We start from the raw sequence: 12,754 nt of genomic DNA, 5'->3' as shown, positions 1-12,754 counted from the left end.
ATCACCCCCTTAGTGTATATATAACAAAGGTATTCACTGCTGGATCTTAGATCTTTTTTGAACTATGAAAAATTGCACTATTCAATGAGAATGTCCAAGTACAACTTGCTGCTGGACAGGCAAATATATGAACAGTACCAGTCTATGCAGGAAAGGTTCTCGATAAGATAACTAGATATAGCCTTTTATTTTTTGACATGGTAATAGCTGAAGAGTTATTGTTCTAAAACCACAGCTCTGAAAACTAGAGAGGGATCTACATTAATAGCATGGAATACTGATCTTTCCTAATACAAAAATACAGAATTTGCCTTGGCAGAGTAAGAAATATACGTAGTTATGGTAGACTTACCATCTATAACTCTATTTCTCCTAAGTCCACAGTATCCACAGGATAAACATTGGGATGTGAGGTAGCGTCAGTGGATTGGCACCAACGATCAAAGCTTTCGGCCTCTCAGAATGCAAGAGGCCAGTCCCCTATATCCCCGCCTCCTGGTTCAGGCAATTCAGTTGTTTTCCAAAACTCAAGGCATGAGCATCATAGAGAGCTCTAATCAGGCGAGAAGAACACAAACGCACACCCTTCCGTACAAGGAGGAAGAGGTTAGTAGGTGAAAGGATCCTCAAATCAGGTGCGTCAGGGTGGGATCCCTGTGGATACTGTGGACTTAGAAGAAATAGAGTTATCGACGGTACGTCTACCATAATTATTCATTTCTCTGCAGGGTTCACAGGTTATCCACAGGATAAACTTTGGGATGTCCCAAAGCAAATTTAGTAGAGGGGACGCTCCTGATTGGGCAGGAAAATCCTTCATCTGAATTCAGCGTCCTGAGAGGCAAAGGTATCAAAGTCATAATGTCTAATGAATGTGTTAATGGAAGACCATGTGGCTGACTTACATATCTGTTCTGCTGAAGCACCACTTTGTGCTGCCCATGATGGGACCTACCTTACGAGTAGAGTGAGCAGAGACATTAGCCAGAATAAGAAGATCAGCTTGAGAATATGCTTCTGAAATCATCATTCGAAGCCACCTCGCCAGTGTCTGCTTGTCAGCAGGCCATCCTCTCTTGTGAAATCCATACAGAATGAAGAGAGTGTGTCTTTCTGATGGCACTGGTACGATCCACATAGATTCTTAAGGCACGGCTACGTCCAATGATGCATCTCCCGAAGAAAGGTCCAGCCCTTGGAAGGCCGGGACTACAATTTCTTTGTTAAGGTGGAATTTAGACACCACCACAGGAAGATACCCAGATTTGGTTCTGAGAACCGCTCTATCTGGATGAAAAATTAGAAAAGGAGGGCGACATAACAATGGGCCTAATTCAGACCTGATTGCTAGGCTGCGTTTTCGTACAGCCTGCGACCAGGTCTGAACTGCGCATGCGTATGCACCGCAATGCGCAGGTGCGTCGGTCCGCAGCGACGGGGATCGGCGGGCAGCAACGGGATGGTGCGAGAAAAGCGATTGCATGGGCGATCGCAAGGTGACTGACGGGAAGAGGCTATTTGTGGGTGGCAACTGACCGTTTTTAAGGTGTGTCCAGAGAGACGCAGGAGGGACCAGGCGTTTGAATGGAGGGTTTCTGACATCAGCTCCGGCCCTGATCGTTGCACTGGAAGAGTAAGTCCTGGTCTGTGCAGATACTGCACAACCTTCTGTTTGTGGAGCTCTCCTGCACAGCGATTTCCCCCTCCCCCTGTAGGCGTCAACTACCTGATCGTAGGGATACAAAAAATGCACCCTAGCGATCAGGTCTGAATTAGGCCCAATGCCCCTAAATCTGAGACTCTTCTAGCTGAAGCCATAGCCAGTAGAAAGAGAACTTTAGCTGTCAACCATTTAAGATCCACTTGCTTTAGTGGTTCAAGTGAAGCAACTTGAAGTGCCTTTAGGACTAAACTTAAATCCCAAGGCACTGTAGGCGGAACAAAAGGAGGTTGGATGTGAAACGTTCCCTGGAAAAAAAAATGCGAACATCCTGTGGGTTAGCAATTTTCTTTTAGATCCATACAGTCAATGCTGACACTTGGAATCTCAAGGAAGCCACCTGTAGACCTTTGTCCATTCCTGCCTGAAGGAATGCTAGGACTCTGGAAACTCTGAAGGACCTAGGGCAGTGATGGCTAACCTTGACACTCCAGCTGTTGTTGAACTACACATCCCAGCATGCCCTGCATCAGTTTTAGCATGGCCAAATAACAAAACTGTAGCAGGGCATGCTGGGATATGTAGTTCAACACACAAAATGGAAAGCTGCTCAATCAGATTGTAATGTCACTCAGGTGCTAAAAGGGGAGGGGTAATTCTGTGTAGGAAAAAAACTGTGTTCCCTAATGCACACCGAGTGAATAATATTACTACATAATAATAGTCAGCTTATACGGAGATCTTAGTTGCGTATATCTGCAGATATAGGGTTAAGCCCCCAGGCCGATCGACAAGGCTTCTCCGTCACTGGGGGTCCCTAATACTAGGTATGGGCCTGGGGTGCAGGACCCCACGATGTTGGCACAGGTCGGCCACCCCAGGTCAGCACACAGGTGAAAATTAATAGGGGTTAATAAGAAGCACAGAAGTGCTATGTAAGTGGTGTGATTAAAATAATATATACAAAGTGATAGGAAAAATAATAAGTGTTAATAAAGTGTTAGGGTGTGCCGACCTGAAGCAGCCCAGCCATACCGACACAGGGGCCACCGCACCCCACACCCACCCCATAAATAATTACAAATATATCTGGGTTAAATTCCCAGTGTAAGGCCACATGGTAATGGCACCTACAGCATCTGAGAGCCAGCTTACCTGGGGATACCCCTGGCTTCCCCTATGGCACTTCTGGAGTCAGCAATCCCTCCTAATGCTGACCCATTTATGCCTCTCTATATACAATACACAAAATGGAAAGCTGCTCAATCAGATTGTAATGTCACTCAGGTGCTAAAAGGGGAGGGGTAATTCTGTGTAGGAAAAAAATTGTGTTCCCTAATGCACACCGAGTGAATAATATTACTACATAATAATAGTCAGATTATACGGAGATCTTAGTTGCGTATATCTGCAGATATAGGGTTAAGCCCCAGGCCGATCGACAAGGCTTCTCCGTCACTGGGGGTCCCTAATACTAGGTATGGGCCTGGGGTGCAGGACCCCACGATGTCGGCACAGGTCGGCCACCCCAGGTCAGCACACAGGTGAAAATTAATAGGGGTTAATAAGAAGCACAGAAGTGCTATGTAAGTGGTGTGATTAAAATAATCTGACTATTATTATGTAGTAATATTATTCACTCGGTGTGCATTAGGGAACACAGTTTTTTTCCTACACAGAATTACCCCTCCCCTTTTAGCACCTGAGTGACATTACAATCTGATTGAGCAGCTTTCCATTTTGTGTATTGTATATAGAGAGGCATAAATGGGTCAGCATTAGGAGGGATTGCTGACTCCAGAAGTGCCATAGGGGAAGCCAGGGGTATCCCCAGGTAAGCTGGCTCTCAGATGCTGTAGGTGCCATTACCATGTGGCCTTACACTGGGAATTTAACCCAGATATATTTGTAATTATTTATGGGGTGGGTGTGGGGTGCGGTGGCCCCTGTGTCGGTATGGCTGGGCTGCTTCAGGTCGGCACACCCTAACACTTTATTAACACTTATTATTTTTCCTATCACTTTGTATATATTATTTTAATCACACCACTTACATAGCACTTCTGTGCTTCTTATTAACCCCTATTAATTTTCACCTGTGTGCTGACCTGGGGTGGCCGACCTGTGCCGACATCGTGGGGTCCTGCACCCCAGGCCCATACCTAGTATTAGGGACCCCCAGTGACGGAGAAGCCTTGTCGATCGGCCTGGGGGCTTAAGCCTATATCTGCAGATATACGCAACTAAGATCTCCGTATAATCTGACTATTATTATGTAGTAATATTATTCACTCGGTGTGCATTAGGGAGCACAGTTTTCTTCCTACATATGTAGTTCAACAACAGCTGGAGTGTCAAGGTTAGCCATCACTGACCTAGGGTCAAATTTCCGGTCACTGCACCATTGAAAATAGGCTTGTCATATTCGGTGATAAATGCAAGCTGAAGATGATTTATTTGCTCTGAGCATTGTTTGAATTACCTGTTGTGAGAATCCTCTTGATTTCAGGATGGGGGTCTCAAGAGCCACATTGTCAAAGACAGTCGATCCATGTGCTTGTAATAGCCAGTAGATGTGGAGATTGAGGGAGTAGCAATGGAACATCCATCGACAGCCTCTACAGATCTGTGTACCAATGTCTTCTGGGCCAAGCCGGAGCTATTAGTATCAGGGCGCCCTTTCCTCATTTTACATTTCACATCACCCTTGGCAACAGGGCGATCGGTGGAAACACATAGGCCAGACGAAAGTCCCATCTTACTGACAGGGCATCCACAAAGGTCGCTTTGGGATCCTTTTGTTCTTGATCCATATGCAGGAACTTTGGTGCTCTGACGGGATGCCATGAGATCTATCTCCGGTAACCCCCACTTGTCTACCAGAGTCTGGAAGACCTTAGGGTGTAAAGCCCATTCGTTTGCATAAATGGCGGGTTGACTGAGAAAATCCGCTTCCCAGTTTAGGACTCCCGGAATGAATACTGCGGACAAGGCTGGATGATGAAGTTCTGCCCACCTTAATGTGCAGCTTACCTCTTTCATTGCTTTTTGGCTGCGAGTTCCTCCCAGTCTTACGATTGCCCCATACAAGGAGAAAATGGTTTTTAAAAAACCATCTGTTTTCCTATCCGTTACATCACTTAATGATGTAGAAGGTAGATGTAATGTAGATTGTCGCACCAATCGAATGACACGCGTATCTACTTTGGGAGACACCTCCCTTTTTAAACAGTCCCCAGCTGGAAGAGGATAATGGGAATTCAATTTCTTTGGAATTCTAAACTTCTTACTGGGTGTTACCCAAGCCTCTTGCATAATTTCCGCCAGCTGTTCTGACCCAGGAAATTCAGTCATGACTGTTTTGGGACGTTTAAACTAGAGATGAGCGGGTTCGGTTTTACTCGGTTCTTTACGCCAGAATTATCGCCATTTCTTATTTTCTGGAATTTTCTTATTGGCTAACCAAAACATGTGACGTCCCATAGCCAATAAGGAGATTCGGGTAAATCCGAGTAAATCCAGTAAAACCGAACCTGCTCATCTCTAGTTTAAACACAGGTGCCTTAGATTTTAGCAAAGGCACTGCTGCTTCCTCTAAGGATAGAATGGCTTTCATAGCACTAATTAGCTCAGGTATGTCCACTGAGCTGAGATCTTCATCCTCGTCTCTGTAGGTAGACTCGGAGTGTGAGGAGTCCTCATCCTCTGATGATTCCCCAACTGAAATGTGTAGACTGTGAAGATGTTGTTTCATGTCTATGTTATTTACTTTCCACCGGCCTTCAGCCTGTTTTTGTTGAAAGGCTGCAGATTACTGGACTGGATGTGATAAACCCCAGGGGGAATGTTGCATGTAAGGGTTAATAGGGTAACCTACCCCTGGTATAGGAGCTAGCATTATCCGCTCAGCTATACTGGATGTTTGTGCAAAAGTAGCCCATGGGGGTTCAACTTGAACCTGTGCCTGCCTTGGATTATTCAGGAGGCTTTGGTGAAAGCTAAAACAGTTTGCACATAATCCATTTTGAACCAGATCCTGAGAGGTTAACCCAACTTTGCAAGACAAAACATGAAATGAGTGTTGGTGCTGCTGTGGAGAGTGTATCCTTTTCACCCTTGCCTCTCTTAGACATGATAAACAAGTCACACACCTGTACAGTGTTAACTACACAATTTGTGACTGAAATCACTTGTTAAAGTGACATACAACCCGATCCCTCCCTACTTTGCACCAGCATTGAGGATCGGAATACACAGAAAAACTGACAGAATTATAGTAAAGTCAGCAATCACACTAGCAATCAGTCACAGGTTATACATTAGTATAATAAGCAATATGAGCACATAATCAACTACAAATACATTTCAAGTATATAGGAGAAACATATTACTGCATTACCTTATATAGGAGTTTTAACCATATTCAGTCGCACAGCGAAAGAAAACAGCAGCAATAGTTTACAGACTCATATGCATCAAGCACTTATCCAACTGTTAATACTCAAAGGTAACTAGAGACTTAGGGGCTAATTCAGTAAGGATAGCAAATTCTGCTAATCAGCAGAATTTACTTATCCTTTGGATCACATGCTGGGGGCTGCCCATCGCTGGGCAGGGCCGCCCAGCATGCTGACTGGCACCTCCCCCCTTGATGAAGCAGAAATTGCGATCACCTCACAATTTCTGCTTCATCGTAAAAATATTGATGCCTCCTGCCGTCGCAGCTTAGCTGTGGCCATAGGAGATCCGACGCCATCTTACCCATCACGGCGGCTGCGTGACGTCATGCAGCTGCCGTGATCATGCCCCGACATACCCCCGTTCGTGCCGCACCGCCCAACATTCGCATTGCTCCGCACCCGCAATGCTCCGGCTCCTCCCTGGAAATGGAGCATTGCCACCCCCCCCCACCCCGCCTCTGCTTGATTGACAGGCAGAGGCGAATGCATTTTCTACAGACCCCAGCACAAAATGCAGGCACATGCGCAGTACTGGCGCTGTGCATGCGCAGGATGGGCGCTGCGCATGTGCCCGCAGGGCCCATCGTAAAAGTTCCCGTTGGATCGCGATTTGCGATCCAACCTGAATTAGCCCCTTAGTGCTGTATTATCTGGCTCAGGAGAGTGGGATACAAGGAGACTTCACCCCGCTTCCAGGATCGATCAATACCTTAATAGTGTACACACTATCCATGTGAACCTACAGTGAACACAGACGCCCAAGTGAACACCGACGCACCAGTCACACAGCCGCCTATGCTGCGACTGGGTCCTTTTAGATACACAGCATCTCAGACGGAAGCGGGAAATCAGTTCATGACGGGAAACTCGGAGGAAACTGGTCATGAACCGGGGGGAGGGGCGACCAGGAGCAGCGCCTTACACCCCCCCCCCCCCTGCTGACATCAACCCCAGGGATCGCTGCCTGACACTAATCCCTGGAACTTATGATCCCCGGGGCCTAGCGCTGGTGCACGCGAGGTGGCAGCAGCGTCAGCTACTGTTCGGTAGTCTCCTTCTGAAAACAGTGCGGCTGTGTCTTGCGTCTCCCCCGCTAAGCAGAACCAACGCCTTACCTTCTCCCCGTGCTTCGGCCACAGCCTGGTAATGTCCGCTGGACTTGCTAGTACATCCGACACAGACGCCCGCCGAAACAGCACTGTACACGTGGGTAAGTGTTGTCGCGACCGGTGGATAGTTGTTGGAGCGACTCTTTCTAAGGTGCATGTAAGACGCTTTTAAGGAAACTCGCTCAAAAAACATAAGACTATAAAAATAAATAACAAGCTTATAGCTGCCAAAATCAGCAGCCCAAAGATCGTGGTGCAGATCCTGCTGCACCAACAAAAAAAAATTAATTGCCTGAATCAGGCGGGGATATAGGGGACTGGCCCATTGCATTCTGGGAGGCCAAAAGCTTTGATCGTTGTTGCCAATCCACTGACGCTACCTCATATACCAATGTTTATCTTGTGGATAACCTGTGGACCCTGCAGAAGAAGTTCCCCATGCCCAAAATAGAGGTAAAGTAGTAAGTCCAATTTTTATGTTGGGTTTCCTTGCATTTTATTCTATTCTATTCAATACTGGTATACATTATTTTGGACAACTCTGCATATATTTAATGGAATGTGTGAAAGCTGTCATAGTATATCTTAATTTAAAAGGATTGTCAATATGGAGCTGCCATTTAGGTCAAATGTACTTGAATGCAATTATTTAAATAGATTTTGTAGACTTATTACAGATTGAATTTACGGTGAGAATTCTAAGGTAAGTTCCTCCCATGACTTTTCTATTTGAGTGGTGGGTTATCCATCCTACGCATGCCTGTACTGTCCTCTTCAGGCCTCTGTAGCATGGTTACAAGAGAAAGCCATGGGGAGACTAACAATTTCCCATTATTGTTATATTAAACTAACTGCAACCTATGTATACTTAATATTATATATTTATGGTGTATATTATGATCATTCTTGGACCATTATAAATTGTCTGTGGCACCTTTACACTCTGTACGACACTGCTTCTTTACTGCTCAGGTCAGTGGCGTAACTCCCAGAGACAAGAGAGACATTTGCTGCCGGGCTCCAGCTTTCAGAGGGGCGCAAAGAGAGACAGAGGGGGTTCCTGAACTAGAAAAGATCTCCCTCCACTCATTTCATAATGATTTGCTGCAATCACTGCTCACTGCTGTCCAAGCTCCAAAAACCCCCTTCAAGAACCCTTCAGATAAAGAGTCTGGAATGTATCTGATAACTGATCAAAGTGTGTACAATAATCTTCAGCTCTGCTGTTATGTCTTATGTGAGAAAAGAAAGGAAAGCAGAAGTTGGTTTTCAGAAAATGCACTAATTATTATAATAAAACTTTCAAGGGGGGGGGGGGGGGGTTATCAGGATGTGCTTCATTTGGATCTTTCCATGCAGGGTATAGCATACTACTACACACATGTCAGTTTTCCCATACATGCATTTGGCCCTTGTATGGCTCATCTCCCACAGTGTAAACTTCGTAGTGCGCCCAACATGGCTGCCTCATCTGGTGCGCTTGTGGATGGGATGAAAAACACATGGACCTGATGGTTTTGTTGGAGCCCTACTCTGAACTTTAGGACTCGGCAATCTCCCCATTTTGTGTTCTCTCTTCTAGGGGTAGACTATTCCACCCTGGGTAATCCTACGTAGTGTGCCCAAGATGGCTGCCGCACCTGGTACTTCCACAACCCTTGGAAGTTATTACCCAAGATGCCTACACCAATCATGCATTATGCTTTCGGGGCGCACAAGGTTTTCTTTTATGTCTGTGTGGCTTATCTATTGCTGTATTACTTAAATCTACTGTATTATGGGGGTCATTCCGAGTTAATCACTCGCTGCAGTTTTTCACAGCACAGCGATCAGGTTACTACTGCGCATGCGTAGGCACCGCAATGCGCACGCGCGTTGTAAGGGAACAAAGCTGATCGTAGCTGGGCGATTGATTTAATGAAGAATCCATTCACACAGCCGATCGCAAGGATATTGACAGGAAGAGAACGTTTGTGGGTGGCAACTGACTGTTTTCTGGGTGTATATGGAAAAATGCAGGCATGTCCAGGCATTTGCAGGGCGGGTGTCTGACGTCAATTCTGGGACCAAAAAGACTGAAGTGATCGCAAGGGCTGAGGAAGTCCAGAGCTACTCAGAAACTGCAAAAAACTTTTTCGTCCCACTCGGCTGCACACACGTTCGCATACTTGCAAAGCGAAAATACACTCCCCTGTGGGCGGTGACTATGCATTTGCACGGCTGCAAAAAGTAGCTAGCGAGCGATCAACTCGGAATGACCCCCTATGGGTATTGTTTTTGATGTCTGTAAAGCACCTTGAGTCCTGTTGGAGAAAGAGCGCTATATAAATAAAATTATTATTATCAAAGCTAGGATAGAGATAAAATGATGAGATAAAGTACCATCCAATTCTAACTATCATTTTTCAAACACAGCCTGTAAAATGTAAGGCAAAAGCTGATTGGCTGGTACTTTATCTCTCACAATTTTATCTCTCGCCGAGCTTTGCTAAAATAGAGCCTCTGGGCTCTACTTATTAACATTAAGATTCCTTATCGCCACAACTAGCTGCAGTAATGAATCTTTATTCTCCCAGATGTACTGTACCAAAAGCAAGTCGCTGGGATGTCAGCACATGTGCAAGCCAGAGCCACTTGGGGGGAATGGGGATGGGGGGGGCACCACCTTCTATTTCACCTCCGGGCTCCTGGCATGAACTTACGCCCCCTGGCTCAGGTACAATACAACTGATATTACATTAAATAAACAGAAGTATCTAGTAGTATCAGGGCCGGCGCTTCCACTAGGCAGCTGCCTATGAGCGCAGGGAACTCAGGGGGCGGCACGCTGAGGCTGCCAGGAGCCCTTGTCATTTTGGTGGTTAGCCCCCCTCCCTGTAGCCCCCATGCAATACAGCAGCAGGACACCCGGCGGCATGGACACACTACTAGTAGCAGCGCTGCGGGTAGTCCTGCAACGCTGCTAAATCGAGTGACAGGCAGCTGATGCTTTTTGGCCATTCCAGGCCACTATACCCTACCCAGTGTCCCGGGATCCACCACTGATTTTCTTTAAGTCGCCACCTCTCTGCAGAAGCTATGCAGTGGGAGCAGAGAGGTGGTTTCCCCCTCGGCCGGTCGCGTCACCGTGTCCCTTTTCTGCCGGCTGGAGCCGCCTCCATAGACTGCTGCTTTGTGCTGTGTTTTTTTTAAGGGGGCGTGGCCACATAACCGTGAGTAGGCCACGCCCCCCGACTTTGCCAGTTCTCCCCGCGGTCTGTTTGTGGCTCTGCCTGGCCTGCCTGCTCTTTGGGAGACTGGCTCCTGTGATCAGAGCTGGAGGTAACTACTGTGGTAGTGGGTGTGTGCCTCCAATCTGAGTGTGTCCCAGAGTGTCAGTGTGTGTCTCAGTATGAGTGTGTGTGTGTGTGTGTGTGTGTGTCTCTGTTTGTGTGTCTCAGTATCAGTGTGTTTCTCAGTATGAGTGTCAGTGTGTGTTTGTGTGTGTCTCAGTATAAGTGTGTGTGTGTGTCTCAGTATCAGTGTGTGTCTCAGTATAAGTGTGTGTGTGTGTCTCAGTATCCGTGTGTGTGTGTCTCAGTATCAGAGTGTGTGTGCCTCTGCCTCAGTATGAGTGAGTGTGTGTGTGTCTCCGTATCAGTGTGTGTGTTTCAGTATGGGTGTGTGTGCCTCTGCCTCAGTATGAGTGTCAGTGTGTGTGTTTGTGTGTATCTCAGTATGAGTGTCAGTGTGTGTGTTTGTGTGTGTATCAGTGTGTGTGTCTCAGTATAAGTGTCAGTGTGTGTTTGTGTGTCTCAGTATGAGTGTCAGTGTGTGTGTTTGTGTGTCTCAGTATGAGTGTCAGTGTATGTATTTGTGTGTGTGCCTCTGCCTCAGTATAAGTGTCAGTGTGTGTGTGTTTGTGTGTGTCTCAGTATGAGTGTCAGTGTGTGTGTCTGTGTGTATCTCAGTATGAGTGTCAGAGTGTGTCTCAGTATCAGTGTGTGTGTCTCAGTATCAGTGTGTGTGTGCCTCTGCCTCAGTGTGAGTGTCAGTGTATGTTTCTCAGTATGAGTGTGAGTCTCAGTATTAGTGTGTGTGTGCCTCTGTCTCAGTATGAGTGTCAGTGTGTGTGTCTCAGTATGTGTGCCTCTGCCTCGGTATGCGTGTCAGTGTTTGTGTGTCTCAGTATCAGTGTGTGTGCCTCTGCCTCAGTGTGAGTGTCAGTGTATGTTTCTCAGTATGAGTGTGAGTCTCAGTATTAGTGTGTGTGTGCCTCTGTCTCAGTATGAGTGTCAGTGTGTGTGTCTCAGTATCAGTGTGTGTGCCTCTGCCTCGGTATGCGTGTCAGTGTTTGTGTGTCTCAGTATCAGTGTGTGTGCCTCTGCCTCAGTGTGAGTGTCAGTGTATGTTTCTCAGTATGAGTGTGAGTCTCAGTATTAGTGTGTGTGTGCCTCTGTCTCAGTATGAGTGTCAGTGTGTGTGTCTCAGTATCAGTGTGTGTGCCTCTGCCTCGGTATGCGTGTCAGTGTTTGTGTGTCTCAGTATCAGTGTGTGTGCCTCTGCCTCAGTGTGAGTGTCAGTGTATGTTTCTCAGTATGAGTGTGAGTCTCAGTATTAGTGTGTGTGTGCCTCTGTCTCAGTATGAGTGTCAGTGTGTGTGTCTCAGTATCAGTGTGTGTGCCTCTGCCTCGGTATGCGTGTCAGTGTTTGTGTGTCTCAGTATCAGTGTGTGTGCCTCTGCCTCAGTGTGAGTGTCAGTGTATGTTTCTCAGTATGAGTGTGAGTCTCAGTATTAGTGTGTGTGTGCCTCTGTCTCAGTATGAGTGTCAGTGTGTGTGTCTCAGTATCAGTGTGTGTGCCTCTGCCTCGGTATGCGTGTCAGTGTTTGTGTGTCTCAGTATCAGTGTGTGTGCCTCTGTCTCAGTATGAGTGTCAGTGTGTGTGTGCCTCAGTATCAGTGTGTGTGCCTCTGTCTCAGTATGAGTGTCAGTGTGTGTGTGCCTCAGTGTGTGTGTGCATCTGCCTCAGTATGAGTGTCAGTGTGTGTGTGCATCTGCCTCAGTATGAGTGTCAGTGTGTGTGTGCATTTGCCTCAGTATGAGTGTGTGTGTGTGTCTCAGTATGTGTGTGTGTGCCTCTGCCTCAGTATGAGTGTGTGCCTCTGCCTCAGTATGAGTGTGTGCCTCTGCCTCAGTATGAGTGTGTGCCTCTGCCTCAGTGTGAGTGTATGTGCCTCTGCTTCAGTAATTGTGTGTGTGTGTGCCTCAGTGTGAGTGTGTGCCTCTGCCTCAGTATGTGTGTGTGTGTGTATGCGCCTTTGCCTCAGTATGAGTGTCATTGTGAGTGTATGTGTGCGTCTGCCTCAATGTGTTTTTTTTTACCCTGTGGAGGCCAAAGTGTTTTGTTTTTTTTTCCCTGAAAGGGGCAAATGTTTTTGTTATAATTTATTCCTGTGGTGGCCAATGTCTTCTTTTTTTTTTTTTTGAGGGGGGGGGGGCTGGAATGGAGATTGAAGTTTTGCCTAGGGTGCCAAGAAACCTTGC

This window comes from Pseudophryne corroboree, chromosome 4, assembly GCF_028390025.1.
Source record: "Pseudophryne corroboree isolate aPseCor3 chromosome 4, aPseCor3.hap2, whole genome shotgun sequence".
Lineage (NCBI taxonomy): Eukaryota > Metazoa > Chordata > Amphibia > Anura > Myobatrachidae > Pseudophryne > Pseudophryne corroboree.
This window is presented reverse-complemented; position numbering follows the sequence as displayed.